Here is a 16,322-nt window from a genome sequence, read left to right as displayed (position 1 = left end):
GAGAGAAGCGTGTCTTGGCCCCAGGGAAGGGCCTGTGAGGAGGCCGATGCTCTTGGGGGAAACGGGGCAGGAGCGTGCGGGGCGGACGTGGCGGGGCTGCGCAGGTGAGCAGGGCAGGCGGGAGTGCACGTGGTGTAGAGGCACTCGGGGCGTCTGGGTCCCTGTGCACGGAGGGGGCCGTGGACGTTACCCCGAGAGGTTCTGGGTGTGGGGAGGAGAGGGCGCAGGGGCAGAGCGGCTCCCAGGTGTGCGAGCGGCAGGGACCTGAGTGCTCCTGCACGCCCCCCATCGCCATCCCTTACTGCCCCCTCCATCTCACCTGAGTGCAGGTTCCTGTCATTGACACGTGCAGGTGGGACGGATCAGCAGCCGGCTCACAGCGCCACCTGGCGTCCGAAAGTGGGAGGCCAAGCTGAGGACTGAGCGGGTCCGCGCTGTGCAGAGAAAGGAACCTAATTAAAAACGATTTGATTATCCTATAGAACGTTGGAAAATATTTAAGGGAATGAAATAGATCACGAAACATTTTATGCCCTACTACCTTTAGCATTTTTAGTATGTAATTTGGCACACAACACTTTTCTTGAATTAAAAAAAGTTCATGTATAATGGGATTTTTTAGAAAAGCAGAAGGAATTGTAAAATGAACATCCTCTGCAGAAACACCCAGATTCGAACCTTTCAACACAGTGTTATAGGAAAGTCATCTATATGCATATGTGTGAAGTAGACCACTTTAGAGTAAATAAAGCACCGCGACGTCTCTGCCTGCGTGTTCACAAAATACGGGTACTCTTTTTTAAAAGATTTTAATTTGCTTTTTATTTATTAATTTCAGAGAGAAAGGAAGGGAGAGAGAGAGAGAGAGGGAGGCAAACATTGATTTGTTGTTCAGCTTATTCGTGCATTCGTTGGTTGATTCTTGTATGTGCCCTGCCCGGGATCGAACCTGCAACTTTGGCGTCTGGGACGTGGCTCTAACCAACTTAGCGACCGGGCCAGAGCAATGAGGGTGTTCTTTGTACCATCTAGAGCACTCCTAACAAAAATCAGGGGGTGGCTCCCTAAAGCCATGATTCCTGTTCTGTTTGTCTCTAACTGCCCGCTCTCTTCCCCTCCCCTCTCCGGACCTTTAAGCTGATTTTTCCCCCCAGCCAGAATGCGACAGATGTTGAACTTTATGTGCGTCAAGTCCTTGTACATTTTAGGCGATCTCCTCAACGCCATTTATGGCTTCAATTTTTTAGGACATTCCCAGTGAATTTTATTCAATGACGCGCCTCCTCTTTTTCTTTCCCAGCTCTCTGGAGCCTCAGGACTTTTCTTCCCACTTTTCACTACAGCAAAAAACCACCGTGGTGGGCGCCTCCTGCGCAGGCGCAGAGGGCCTCCGCGTTCAGTCATTCCTCCCGACTGCGCCCACCCAGGGCGGGGCGACCCGCTGCCCGCCCCTCGGCGAGGTCCGCGGCGCAGGCGAGGTCAGCGCTCGGCGGCTTCCGCTGGGGGCGGTGGGAGATCTGGTCCGAAGCCGCACTGCTTGCTGTACGTTACTGCTTCGGGCCTTGCCTTTACTCTTCCTTCTCGCTTTGTCGCTTTGCATGCAAATGCCTTTAACCGGGGTGTATAACTCATCATTTTAAATCACATGAAAATGATGTACGACCAGGTTCATATGTTTTGTATTATGTATGCCTTTCATTTTTGTTTTTTAGAAATGCATCCATAATCATTTTCCTCTTTGGGTTTTTATTTTTATTTTTTTTAAAGATTTTATTCCTTTATTTTTAGAGAGAGGAGCGGGGGAGGGAGAAAGGGAGCGGAACATCAATGTGCGAGAGATACATCGATTGCTTGCCTCTTGTGCGCCCCCGACTGGCGACCCGGCTCACAACTCAGGCATGTGCCCCAACTCGGAATTAAACCCTTTGGTTCGCAGACTGGCACTCAATCTACTGAGCCACACCAGCCAGGGCTGGTTTTTATTTTTTAATTAAATTTACTGGGGTGACATTGGTTCACAGGATTATATAGATTTTAAGAGTACAATTCTATGCTACATCATCTGTATAGTGCATGTGTGCAAAATCATTTTTCAAAGAATTTTTTCCGTTGTAATCTTTTCAAGTACTCTTTACGAAATGGAATGGTTTTTCTGTTCTTTTTCTTTTTTTGAAAGGAAGACATTGCACTTTCCCTGTTTTAGTGTTTCTCAGAAATTGTCTTTACCCACCTTTCTGGTTTGCAGCTGATTCATTGCTGTCCATTGTTTCAGGCTGCGCTTTCGCCACATCTTTGACTTAGTTCATTCACTGGTGAAGAGGCTGCTGAGTATCCAGGAGAGTGGGATTCCTCATTCTGTGTCGAACAGGGATTTCCTCGCATGAAACCGGTAGACACAAACACAACATTAGGGTGGAAACAATTCAAGGCTCCAAGGAGCAGACTAGGATCTGTTTAGGGCCTGCAATGTGGAGGGCGCAAATACCTCCAAGGCTGCGTTGAAAGAAACGCACAATCTCTTATGAAAGAAGCACCAGCACAGGGTGCATCTCTGAGCCTCAGTAGCGTGTGTCTGCCTTGCAGGTAATGAAATCTTTGATTTAATGGTGTGAGAACTATTCTGCAGAGACCATTTGTTCTAGGTTTATGAGATGGGAGCAACCAACAGAGCAGAAACACTGTTCCTTAGTGGATATTTTTACTCCAAAGTGTATGTCTGTCGTCAGGGGCTCTCGGGGCCATACTTTCTATATTGAATGTAAAGCTCAGCTCTCAGTAAAAACAAATACTTCTCATCTTTGCTCTATTAAGCCATTAACCTTAATTTTACTACATGTAAAGAGCAATCCTATGCTCCATGCAAATTACATAAAATGTAGCATTTATGTAGCAAGATCATACTCAAATTTAAAGGAAACTGAAGGTTTTTTGTTTGTTTTTGTTTTAAACAAATAGAGGTAATGAGCCTTACTGGTTTCTCTTTCTTTTAACTATAATTTTGTTTTGCTCTTACAAATAGAAAATTCTCCTTGAATTATTTTCATAACGCTGCAAGTTTATCAGCCACATATAAGAAATCACTGAAAAGGCAGCTTAGGGTCCCTATGAGTTGTTTGAATTTATTTATACACTTTTTTCCTCCCTCATCTCAAATGGGCAACTTTTCATTTTGGGGCTGTTGGAAGATGACTTTGATCTGTAAAGACCTCTGTGTTTTTGCAGTCGCGAAGATGAAAGGTTGAAGGCCAAGTTCAGCTGACTTTTCCTTGTGCCTTTGCCTGCTTCTCCTGCACTGTGACCCACGTCCCTATGGAGTAATGATGCTGGTAACAACCCAGTCTCCATGCGAGCTGGCGTTGTTACCCTTTGTTCTCATCCCTGGACCAGAGGACGGTTCAGGTAGAGCGTGAGAGAACGAAGGTTAGTGTCTGTTACACTTTCCTCTTCTGCATCTGGAAAATGTGCTGGGCTCCTACAGGCAATGCCATGTCCCATGTGCTGGGTCCGGCTTCACATGATCCTAAAAAGCTGAGGACAGAAACCTGGGGACCTTTAGGAGGGGCTTTCCTGTTTCAACCACATGTTATAATGAAGACTGCTAGCCGTTTATTAAATACCTAATTTTGCTATATGCTCTATGATTGTAACAACAATGGCTACCTCATAAAGATTGGAGGGAACTGAATGTGTAGCTAGGGCATGCTTATGCTCAATATATGTTTTATTGTTAATTTCAGGGAGATGTCTCTTAGGTGGGTGAGCAGCAGTGCAGAAAAGAATAAGCCACAGAGAACAAATGAGGTACCTTGTTACTCGTCTCCAAATTGGCTAAAGCTTACTGCTGGATTCAGGTTGTAGAGTCAAGAGGGAATCCTCCAGGAGGGATTCTGTGCGTAGAGTCAGAATTGGCATCTGGAAGATGGGCATGGGAAATATTGTTTGTGACTGTCCGCCTAGAACACCAACCGCCTACGTGAAGTTGGTGGGTTCCTCCGGGAGACAGATCCTGACCTGTGTCCCAGTTCCCACACTGCCAGGTGCTGCAGTAAGGACATTCATGGAGAGTTTCTGGAACCATGCTTGACAATACAGATACCAGTATGCATTAGCCATAGTATTAAGATCCAAATGAATCATCCCCTCTCAATTTCAAAATATCATACCAAGACTCCTGTTCCTATTTTACAGATTGGATATCTGAAGCCCAGCCAGGTTACGAAAGTTGCCCAAAGCCACACAGAAAATGACAGGACTGTGAAGTCAGCCCACGCAGCCAGACTCTACACATCTTAACCCACTGCCACTGATGCGTAAGTAGCAACAAATCTGGAAGTTTAAATGTTTTATCTGCCTGCCTGGCCCTAAGGCTCTTCAGCAGCCCATTCTTTGAACACCACACTGAAAAACGGCCTTGGTATCTCACCTTGCCCTGCTGACAATACAGCTCTCCTAGTAACCTCTCTATGGGGCATGGCCTCAAGCTGTGGCCTATAATATTCAGAGGCAGCCTCCAAAATCCAAGAAGCTATTATATGGTGCCTGCTGAAATGCCAAATTAAAAAAAATTTAATCTATTGGGGTGACAGTGGTTAAAAAGTGTCTGTGGCTTTCAAGTGTACAATTCTATGATATATCATCTGTATATTGTATATACCAAAGTCAGATTTTTAATTTTAAAAGTGAAATAGGAGATCCAAGTGCCCTCACCTGTCCCCTCCAAAAAACAAAACAAAAACATAAAGTGTAGTGGTATTGTCAATGCTAGACAGAGCTGGGCACCACTTAAAGAGGTAAGGACAGATTTTTAATCAGTAATATACTACTGCAATAGGAAGGAGGGGTCGGTGCGAAATGAACTCAACTTCTATTTGCACAGAAGGGACTGAGCATTTTACATATGAAGGAAAAGGTTTGGAGATGAGAGGGGCTCAGTAGAGTTAGGGAAGTGAAAATATGACAAAGGGTTGGTGAGTGTGAATTAACTAGGGCAACAGTGTCTGCTAGCTGACAATTATTGAAGTTGAGTCTGTCTTCCCACAGAGACCACGAGACAGAGACCCTACCCTTCCTAATTTCATTTCAAAGGAACATCTTTCAGACCCTTGAGAAAGATACCCGTGAGTTGAAAGAAATACATACACATCTCAAAGGGAGAGCAGAAGTATTCCAAGATGTAATCCCGTTTTAGTAAGTGCTCTAAGAAAAGTGGATCAAAGCCCGTCACCAGGTGTTGGCTAGGACAGACAGTAAATTATGTTGGCAGCATTGAATCAGACTAGGGATTGAGCTGGTAGGAACTATGATAGTATTTGTTTAAATCTTTTAATGTAGAGGAGAAGGTCGACAAAAGTATTGGTACTGAGAGTCTGTAGTTTTTCTTGGGCCAAGATTGAGACCTAGTTTAAAAGAAGGTTCCCTTTAGTTAAAGTTGGAGGTAATCTGTCAGTATCAAAGACAACACTGCATATTGAAATTCATATGAAATTTCCAGAGACCCTACATCATCAAAGCTATCTTGAAAAGGGACAGACACAAAGGTCTTATAATTCCCAATTTCAAGACTTAGTACACAGCTACAGTAATTAAAACAGTGTGGTGCTAGCATAAAGACAGTCATGTAGATCAATGGAATAGATGAGATTGCTCAGGAATAAACTTGCATTTATTGTCAAATGATTTCTGTCAAGGGTGTCAAGACCACTCAAAGGGGTAGGGCATTTTCAACAAATGGTGTGAGAGAAACTGGAGATTCACGTGGGAAGTTTATATTTTGACCCTTACCTTATCCCATATACAAAAAAAGAACAACTCAAAATGGATCAAATACCTAAATACAGGGTCTAAAAACTCTAAAACTTCTTGACTAGAAAATAGGGGAAGGCTTAATGATATTGGAGGGCCAAGGGAGAAATGGGGAGTTAATAGGCATAGAGTTTTATCCTAACAAGATTTAAAAAATTTTAGGTATTGCCCTGGCAAATGTGGCTTGGTGAATTGAGCACCAACCTGTAAACCAAAAGGCCGCTTGTCCGATTCCCAATCAGGGCACATGCTTGGGTTGTGGGCCTGGTTGGGGGTGTGAGAGAGATAACTGATTGGTGTATCTCTCTCACATCGATGTTTCTCTCTCTCTCTTTCTCCCTCCTTTTCCCTCCCTCTAAAAATAAATAAAATCTTTATTAAAAAAGGAATTTTAGATATTGGTTCCACAACAGTGTAAATGTACTTACTATTACTAAACTGTATACTTAAAAATAGTTAAGATGGTAAAGTTTATACTGCATGTAGTTTACCACAATTAAAAACTTTTAAAATTTAATTTTAATAAGATAATATTGCCAAACACACATATTATACATATATATCTTTTTATATGTGAATACATTAAGTTAGGCTCTCCAAAATAACATTAACAGATCCAGCATTTTCACATTTCACTTAAACTTTAAGTCACATGGGTAATAAAAATTTAAATTATCTTATTTTCATAAAAGAAAAAATGGAGCTTATTGTTTTAAAAATGTTATTTACTCCTTAGTTGGATATTTATCCTTGTTACTGTCATGTCTGGTCTTCCTGGGCCTTCTTGCCCGCCACTGGGGTACCTCAAGGAGTAACACTGAGATGTGCTTAGGGATTCCAAAGATTCAAATCCAAGCCCATCAGAGTTGTCTATTCTTTGTTGTCCTCCCACAAATTTGTATAATGTCATCTGTATAATGACATTTTATATACTTCCTATTTATTTGCTAACCATTGGCTCTTTTAAAAGATTTTATTTATTTATTTTTAGAGAGGGGCGAAAGTAGGGAGAGAAGCGTCAGTGTATGGTTTTTTTCTTGTGCTCCCCCCAACCGGGGACCTGGCCTGCAACCCAGGCACGTGCCCTGACTGGAAATCGAACTGGTGACCTTTTGGTTCATAGGCCAGCACTCAATCAACTGAGCCACACCAGCCAGGGCTAACCACTGGCTCTTTTAAAATTAAGAATATTAAATGGGAACAGAACCACTGAGCAAGATGTGCAATTAAAAAGTTATATTATAAATGACTCATGGACATGGACAATGGGAAGGGATATGATTGCGGGAGAGGGGGTAGGTTGGGTGGGGGAGAGAAATTGGGGGAAAAGGGGACAACTGTAATTGAAAAACCAAAAATAAAAAAATAAAAAATAAATAAAAAGTTATATTAGCCCTGGCTGGTGTGGCTTAGTGGATTGAGTGCCAGCCTGTGAACCAAAGGGTCTTTGGTTCGATTCCCAGTCAGGGCACATGCCTGCGTTGCACGTCAGGTCCCCAGTTGGGGGTGTGTGAAAGGCAACCACACATTGGGGTTTCCCTCTCTTTCTTCCTCCCTTCCTGTCTCTAAAAATAAATAAATAAAATCTTTATTAAAAAGTTGTGTTATAATGGGGAAAAGAGAAGAAGAACCTACTAAGCTGAGTGTATTTTATTAATCCAAGGGAAAAATATCTAAGAAAAACCTGAATTTTGGGGAGGAAACTTTCTAAAGTGAGATAATGACTGAGTGAGTTATTGGAACACTGTACCAGTTTTCTAGGGCTGCCGTAACAAAATACCACAGACTGGTGTGACTCAGAAAACAGAAACTTATTTTCTCACAGCTCTAGAGCCCAGAAGTCCAAGATCAAGGTATTGTCAGGCTTGGTTACTTCTGAGCTCTTTCCTCTGGCTTGCAGATGGCCAGACTCTCACTGTGTCCTTGTGTGGTCTTTCCTCTCTGTGTTATCCTCCCTGATGTCACTTTAAGTGACCAAATTTTCTCTTTTTATAAAGGTACCAGTCAGATTGGTCAGGGCCCACCCTAATGGCTTCATTTTAACTTAATCACCTCTTTAAACGTCCTCTCTCCAAATGTATTTACATCCTGAGGTGTGGGGGGTTAAGGCTTCAACATATGAATTTCAGGAGACACGTTTAGCACATAACAAGCACGAACACTGATTTCAAGGCTGGGATTACTACCCAGAGGTAAAGATGTTCATAGATAACAAGACAAGAAGAAGGGTCTGTTCATAAAACAGGAGTGCTCATGGGGGCAAGAGATCAGTCTGAATGTGTAGGTAGCACTTTTACCATTTTGTGTAGAAGATGTAAATGGAAAATTTCTACTATGAAAAAGGGACAATCATACTTTAAATATTTGGGGGCACTACTAATTTAAAGAACCAAAGACTGAAAATGTGGAAATTGATGCAATAACCCATTTATTTTTAAGTTGGGGATTTTAAGGTAAAATTCATCCTTCTCCAGTAGATAGTTCACTGTATTCAAACAAATGCATCCAGTCATGCAAGCATGACCATAATTAAGATTCAGAACATTTTCCATCACCCCCAAAGTTTCTGTGGTGCCCCTTTGTAGTTTATCCTTATGTATATATTTTGTATGCTATTGTAAAATATATTTTAACTTTTATATTCAGTTATTCATTATTGGCATAAAGACAACTGAGTTTGATCCATTCATTTTTGAAAAGTAAAAATAATTGAGGGGCAACTTCATGGTATGTGAGGATTGGATAAATGAACAACAAAGATAAATTTTCTCCTTTATTTGAGACACCAGTCAAGTAGAGATTTAAATCAGCAATAGAAATCAGACTAAATGTGCAGTAGCGAGGAATATGTATTCTGTTCAAATCCACAGGATGTGCTGGCATGCGACCGGAATATAAATGGTCATTGAAGGTTTCCTGGAGGAAGCAATTTATGATTGACCACATAAAGAATACGTAGCAGAAGCCTGTAAATTAGAGCAAGGGAAGGCAGAAGACGGACTTCTATTTTGGTAAGATCCATTGAAGGTCTAGAAGTCAAAAGATCTGAGACATCACACTGAAGGTAGCAGTTTCAGTCCACCCGAGGAAAGCTGGAAAAACATGTCTGGGTTATAGTTTTGGAGGACTTTATTCCATGTTAATGTGTTTGGATTTTACAGGCTTTAAAAAAAAAAGATTCATCAGGGTCTGTTAATAGGAATACAGCTGGAGTAACTAAAATGAGGATTTGGGAGTCGTGTATTAAGTTTGAAGGGGGAAAATATGGTGTTTAGAGTCAGACTCTGTATAGGAAGAGTATGTGGTGGGGAAAATGAGAGACAAACCAAGGATCAGAGTGGCCACAGTAAAATTTAGTATTTTCAGGGTACGGCCGCCTTCTTTTGCTCGCGTCAGACCATGAATGCTCTTCCTAGGAGGCAATTCAGCACCAAACACAGGTTTCTTCCTTGCCGCAAACTCACCTTCTCAAATTTCAGAGGTCCCTGCTAAGCTGTTTTGGGGGACCAGGGACCCCTGGACTCCCAGCGCCATCTCGCAGCAACAAAAACGGGGGATGAATGGCTGGAGAAATAAAGTTCAGGGACGAGTTGGGACCCAGGAGCCCGCACTGCCTCTGTTCATTCGAGCAGTGTTTTTAAAAACACGTATTTCAAAAGGGAAAGCAGGCGTGGCTGCTGCGGCGCGAGATGTGGTTCCTAGTTATTCTCAGTAAAGGCGCAGGGGAGCCCCGCCCAGACCCACGCGGCAGCGTCGGGGTGTCCCTGAAGGGTGACGGGCTGCGGTGCCCACTGTTGGAACTGGTCTGGTGCGCGAACACGCGTGCGCAGGCGTGTGTTACCACGGCCACGCAGCGCACATGTTTGCTTCCACAGCCAGTTCCTTCAGCTGACTGTGCGCTGCCACGGATGTCCATCCTGGCTGCGCTGTGCACGTCCTGTTCGCAAACGGACCGCTTCCCTCTGCGGTCGCGCCTGTAGGCCTGGGTGTAATTTTTCGGGCTAAAGCCGCGATGGGTTATTGTTTGAAACGTCTTGCAGTCCAACAGGGGAGGGCTGGCGCGTTTGTGCGACACTCCCCGGCTAAGCCGCGCGCCCTGAGACTCCGTGGGTCTTAGCCCGCTACGCGACAGCGGTCAGAGCGCCCGGTTTAGCACCGCAGCTCGCGCGTAAGGCGCCATGACGGCCGCCTCGCTCGCAGTGCACGGCGGGAAGGTCACGTGGCTCTCGCGCCGCGGCAACCTCGGGGGCGGGACCTGCGTGAGTCCTCCTGGAAGGGGCGGGGCGGAGCGAGGTGCACCGCCTTTTCGTTCCCCTCCGAGTTTCCGGTTCCGCCATCTTCTCCCGGTTTTTCCGCTTTCAGTCGCGCTCTGGGAACTTCCTGTCGGTGGTTTGCGCCGGAAAGACTTGAGCGAATATGAGTATTCTTGTCACAAAAAACTTTCCTCTAGGCTTCTTATCATTGTTTTAGTTCTGGAATTCTTACTTTGCATTAACCTCGGTTTTTCGGGGTTTTGTTTTCAGAAAAATCTGTACTGAGGCGTTTCCACAACCCTCTTCCCATTTTTATAATAATGCAAACATTGCCTAAAACAGTGAATTCATGACCTTTTTAAACATATATTAATCCCTTTCGGTTTGTTTATAGCATTCATCCCGAAAATTTTAAAGTTTTTAAAAGTTTTATTTACTAATTTGAGAGAGAGAAACATTTGTATGTACCCTGACCAGGGATCCAACCTGCAATCTTGGCGCCGGGGTGGGTGCCCCAACCAACGGAGCCGCCCTGCCAGGGCCGCTTAAATACGTTCATGCAACCTCAAAAGTCATGTGTATTTTTATTTTGTTAATGATTTTGATTTTGCCTCCGTGTTGTGCTTATGATAGAATGTTTAAGCACTGTTACAGAAGGTAAGGGAACGGGAGGGAATCCCAACATAAAGACACTGTCTGGTATACTGATGTGTTGATTATCTTGTTCCGGATTTCGTATACTTTTTAATTTTGAGTATACAATTGATTTTTTTAAGAAGAGGAATGCATGCCGGTGGTAATGTTAAAAAAAAATGTAATGGCACTTATTAAAGATGGTACGGTCGCCTTTATTCAGCCTTAATACCTACAGGGACCAGGGCAGTGGGATGTTGTAGTAAGGGCGATAGATGAGGCTCAATCCCAAATACAGCGAGGGCAAGTGAGAATGCATACCCAAGGAGCAGGGGTGAGGTCAGTGTAGTAAGAAATTACTAAGAGGAGCCCTGAACCGTGTTGCTCAGTGCGTTGGGCATCATCCTGCGAACGGAAAGGTCACCTGCTCAACGTCCGGTCGGGGCACAGGCCTGGGCTGTGGGCCAGGTCCCTGGTTGGGAGCATGCGAGAGGCAACCGATCGATGTTTCAGACGTGGAGGTTTCAAACATCTCCCTCTCTTTCTCTCCCTTCCCCTCTCTCTAAAAATAAATACATAAATAAACAAATCTTTAAAACATTACCAAAAGGAAACATCAAGGGGTAAGAGAGGTTTTGGCTAAATTGACCTAAGAGGATTCTTGCTGAAGACAGTCAGGGCTAATCAGACAGACAAACTGGGGGGAGGTGGAGGATGAGCAATCTGATTAGATATTGAAGATGATTGATTATCTGGGATGAGAGGTTCTGATTAAAGTGACTTAGCAGGTTTCTTGCTAAAACTAGATTTTATAAGGAAGTGCACAGACGGGGCTAGGGGAAATTTCAAGAACCTGACTAAAGTTTGGTGGAGCAAATATTTTTTGTCAGTGAAAAAAAAAAAAGAAAGTGGAAAAGAAAAATGTTATAATTTTTTCCCCCGCTCCCTATAATTTTTTTTTAGTTGAGGAAATTCCACCTTATACCAGTGACTCCCCAAATTAATCATTGAAGTGCATTACCACTAATAAGATGTGGGTGTTCTTTTATTACATGTATTTATAAAATACTTTAATGCATTTCACTACATTTGTTTCATTGTGTTTGAATATATTATTCATAGTCTATAAAGGTAATATTAATTTAACCCAGGACTTGCTTATTCAAAGTTTATTTTTGTGCCAGGCATTGTTTTGAAATTAAAACTCAGAAAACATATGTGGTGTTTGTTTTATAAATTTAACCATTGTATAGATGAGAAAAAAGGTAAAATATATTTAAATCAGTAAAGCAGCAATTAGTGGTGGGATGGGCACACAAAACCACTCTTTTTCTGCAGAAACCATGTTACTCACCTTGTGTTGAATGAACATCATGACACATTCCTGTTGATTTGTGGCCTGAGAGATAATTCCTGCCCCAAACTGTTTTTATACTTAAAATTTGCCTGGGAAAGGCATGCCCCTTTATTAAATTGTCTATGGCTTCTTTAGTGCTGCAATTGCAATGTTCAGTAATATTGAGAGGAACTATATATTTCATAAAGCCAAAAATATTTACAGTTTGACACTTGTACCACCCAGATTTCAGTGTGGCGTCCGGGCGGCTCAGCCTGTGTATGGTAAGTAGGACACTAGGGCGCTCAGAGAGGGAGGTGGTCTGATGAATTCGTAAGCTACTTCATTCTCCGGCTCCTTTCTGTACAGCCTCCCAGTACTTTCTGCTTCCCATCAGCTGCACTTTTCAGTCCTCTGGCCGTGAGTTTGACCGTGTATTGGGTGAAGTGGTCAGAGGCTAGAAAGAAAGATAAAAATAATGATGGTTGCCCTCACCCCGGCCCCCGTCTTCAAACTGCAACTCCTTCCAGTGGAGGAGAAAGTTTCCCTACACTTAGTTTTGGTTTTGGTGACCTCCCTGAGCTGCCACTGTCACCATGACAACAGGGTGGCCTCCTGATTTGGGAAGGAGAGATTGGAGAAAAGGGAAGGGGGGAGGGGAGGGAAATTCTGCAGTCTCTTGAGTGTTACCGGTTTCCTTTTTAATCCTTGGACTAGAACGAGAGGTCTTCTCCCCACAGCATTCTCCTCTGGGTTTCTGGATGTGTCAAGTTCAGGCTACGAGGCACACCAGGGAAAAGAAAAGAAAACTGAGTACCCATTAATTCAGCAGTACTTCAAAATCCAGTGTTCTTCATCGTTCCCTCCTTACTATTTCCTTTCAGAGCCTTCATTTCCTTTAGCTACAATCAGTGGGAAAGCCGGGGGTGTGGTGTGCTTACCCCACCTTACCTGGGAGAGGAACCCTGAAGGCAGGATGTTCCACCTTTTTAACTTTGGCCAAAGTTATATTTAACATGTGTTCACAAATTCACATTTATACTCATAAAACATCATGTGAAGCCCAAGTTCTTCATTTAATATTTAGGACTTAATTTCAATTCAGTGTTAATCTGTTTGCATGTAAATTTTCAAACATTTATGAGTTATAATGATGTTCAGTACCACATTTTTATTATTTGGATAAGAATGCCACTGTCATATGAAATACAAATTTTAACAAGTGTTTCTTTCCCCTTTAGCATTTCTATATTTTTCCACTGTAATAAATCTAGTGGGTATCAAAATAGTCAGGAGACTTTGCTCTGAGTCTTATGTTATATATTTTCATGAATTTTACATAGCATGGCTTTCTTTAGTTTTAATAGTGTTGTTTTATCTAGCAAAACTTTGAAATAAATATAATGGATGCATTTATACCTACTGCAAAACAGACACTTTGCACTTAAGTTCTCATGGAGCTAAATTTAAAATTCAAGACTTGCTAAACATATATTTGTGCCAGGATGGGCCGCGTCCCCACTATTCAGTCGGTTGGCAGAGAGGGACATCTTCTCATGGTAGACCCTTATGTGTGCTCCTTGCTGTTCATTCCTTCTCCTTCCCCAGATTGACAGTGGCAGCTCTATGTTCTCCGTGTGCCTTTGATGTTGTCCCTACTGCAGGATCCCGGCATTGTTGTCATTTTTAGGCTAATAGTCTCCTGACTAAGGCATTCCTGAAGGCTCTGCGTTGATACCCTGTAAACATGGCTATTATCATGACTATAATTACTATATGGTTTCACATTTTCTATTTTTCTTCTCTCTGATCAGTTCTCCAGGCCACACAAAAATGTAATGTGTGTTTGCTTTCATTTTTTGAAAGTTGTAATTATTTGAATTTTTGGAAAGTTGCAGAAAATGTGTAGAAGGAGCATGCAGGATAATATAAGCAGAGAAGTAGAGACTAACAGGAATCATATTTAGAAATGTTTTCTGATTTGCTTATATATTGCTTAAAAGTTTAAGAACTTCCTCATAAATACATAAACACACTTTGACTTCATTGATTTTCACTTCATTTTATGAATGGAGAAGTCTCAAGTGCAGACCAGGAAAATCTGCATATATCCTAAACCTCTTTTGATTTCACCTTTCAGTGGTAACCACTCTCACAATCTTGGTGTGTTTCTTTTCTAAACACGTTCTCTGCTTATAAAATAAGCAGAATTATTTTTTACTGTGTTTTTATGAGTCTGTGTATATATGGATATGTGTTTGTTTTCTGTGACTACACATGTGACCATAATAATAGTAGGAACAATGACTATACATAGACCTCTGATGGTACAGTATGTGCCAGAACTGTACTTTGGGGGATTTTATATCACAAAAAATTTGCATAATATACTATTATGTTACCCATTAAATGGGTGAGGACATTAAGTATATACTCCTTGAAATAACTGGTGCAGGTCTGTAAAGGCCTTAACAGACACAGTCAAACGCTGAAACCTATGTTTTTAAATAGAGAGACTACCCTCTTCAGCATGTTGATGGATAAACTCCTTACATGAGTTTTTGCAGACGTGTGGATATTTGTTGAGGTTCACAGAGCTCCTCTTCTGTCTCACTTCCTCTTTCTCATGGAATGGCTTGGAAGCAGATCTGCGATATTCTGAACACAGCTCCATGTACGTGAGGCCCCGTGAGCTATGGGACAGGGAAGGACTTCAGGTCTCTTGTTTGCTTTTGTTTGAGAGTTTTGTCCTAGTGTACCTCATGATTATCAAACATGATACAGAGATCAGGACTTAGACACAGAGTCTTCTTTTTTAGCACTTCCAGAGCAAAATTTATTAATACCAGTTTTTAAAAGGATTTTTAAAATTTATTTTTAGAGAGGAGAAGGGCGGAAGAAAAAGAGGGAGAGAAACATCAGTGTATGGTTGCCTGTCATGTGCGCCCAACTGGGGACCTGGTCTGCAACCCAGGTATGTGCCCTGACTGGGAATCAGACCAGTGACCCTTTGGTTCACAGACTGGTGCTCAATCTACTGAGCCGCACCAGCCACAGCTAATACCAGTACTTTAACTGAATAGATTAAAACACAACAAATTTCTAAAGTCTCTCTACCCATTAATTTCTTTTTTTTCAATTACAGTTTACATTCAGTTTTAGACACAGGATCTTCACAACCACAACTGCAACCACAGGACTTGCTGCCAGGGAAGAGCTGGATTTCCTCGTATTGACCTGGTATGTATCTTTCACATGGACTCTGAAGATTGCACAAATCTGTCCTCAGTCCAAGTCATGCTTTGTTTTAGTCTCAAGTTAAAACAAAACAAAACACACGAAACTTCTGAACCTCACAGATCTCATGGCAATGAGATGGTCAACAGGGAAATGCAGTTGGAGAGATGGTATTTCATGTCTTCTTCATGTTAAGTCCAATAACAAGGAGGCCCTGCTAAGCTCTAAAGAATTAATCATGACTGGAGCGAACTATAGGCTCCATAAATATTAATTGTTGATTTTTTCCCCCTGATCTGGTGTTTTCCTATCTAGAGTGATGAGTGGGCTGAGAAAGAACAAAAAAAGCCACACACAAAGAGGACAGCATCCTTTCTTTGTTCTTCATAAAAAATATTTATTGCTGAACCCACACATGCTTCTGAATTTATGATGAGGTTATGTCTCTGTAAAACCAGGTATCTTCCAGCAGGGATCTCCAGCCTCTGGGCCATGGATCGGCACTGGTCTGGACCTGTTAAGAACCAGACTGCACAGCAGGAGATGAACTTGAATGTAATGTACTTGAGTGATCCCGAAACCGTCCCCCAACCCTGGACCTTGGAAAAATTGTCTTCCACAAAAATGGTCCCTGCTGCCAAAAAGGTTGGGGATCGCTAAGAAAGCTCAATGAAGAAAGGCCGTGTGAGCACAGGGGAAGAAGGCAGACGTCTACACGCCAGGGAGAGGACCCTCACCAGCAACCAGCTCTGCTGGCACCTTGACCTTGGACTTACCAGCTTCAAAAACCGTGAGAAAAAACAGCCAGTTTTTTAAGTCACTCAGTCTGTGTGTTCTGTTATATTAACCCACACCTGGTAAGAAACATGTCTAGTAGGAGGCAAAAAAAATAATAATAATGACAAAAGTCACAGTGCTGTAGCTGAGTCTTGGCATAAAAACTTGAAGCACTGTGGAAATATTAACTATTACATAAAGTATACTAGGTTTAGAAATCGTAGGCCACTTTCATGGGTTCTGAGTTTCTTAACTATTCACCAACTTTATTGGGGGTGTCAGTC

General features: G+C 42.4%; 2 long non-coding RNA genes across 2 annotated transcripts; both read left to right on the top strand.

Annotated features, from left to right (window-relative positions):
• Positions 1–3,741: 3,741 nt before the first annotated feature.
• Positions 3,742–8,839, top strand: LOC149991987 (uncharacterized). Its single transcript, XR_016508518.1, has 3 exons — positions 3,742–3,801; positions 4,189–4,310; positions 8,673–8,839. It is a non-coding gene; the product is annotated as an uncharacterized LOC149991987 (long non-coding RNA).
• A 6,072-nt stretch (positions 8,840–14,911) lies between these two features.
• Positions 14,912–16,114, top strand: LOC149991986 (uncharacterized). Its single transcript, XR_016508519.1, has 3 exons — positions 14,912–14,998; positions 15,170–15,264; positions 15,720–16,114. It is a non-coding gene; the product is annotated as an uncharacterized LOC149991986 (long non-coding RNA).
• The last annotated feature ends 208 nt before the right edge of the window (positions 16,115–16,322 follow it).

This window comes from Furipterus horrens, unplaced genomic scaffold (genome assembly GCF_987537825.1).
Source record: "Furipterus horrens unplaced genomic scaffold, mFurHor1.1.pri manual_scaffold_16, whole genome shotgun sequence".
NCBI lineage: Eukaryota > Metazoa > Chordata > Mammalia > Chiroptera > Furipteridae > Furipterus > Furipterus horrens.
Note: the sequence above shows the minus strand (reverse complement) of the source record. Positions and strands in the feature narration are given on the sequence as shown.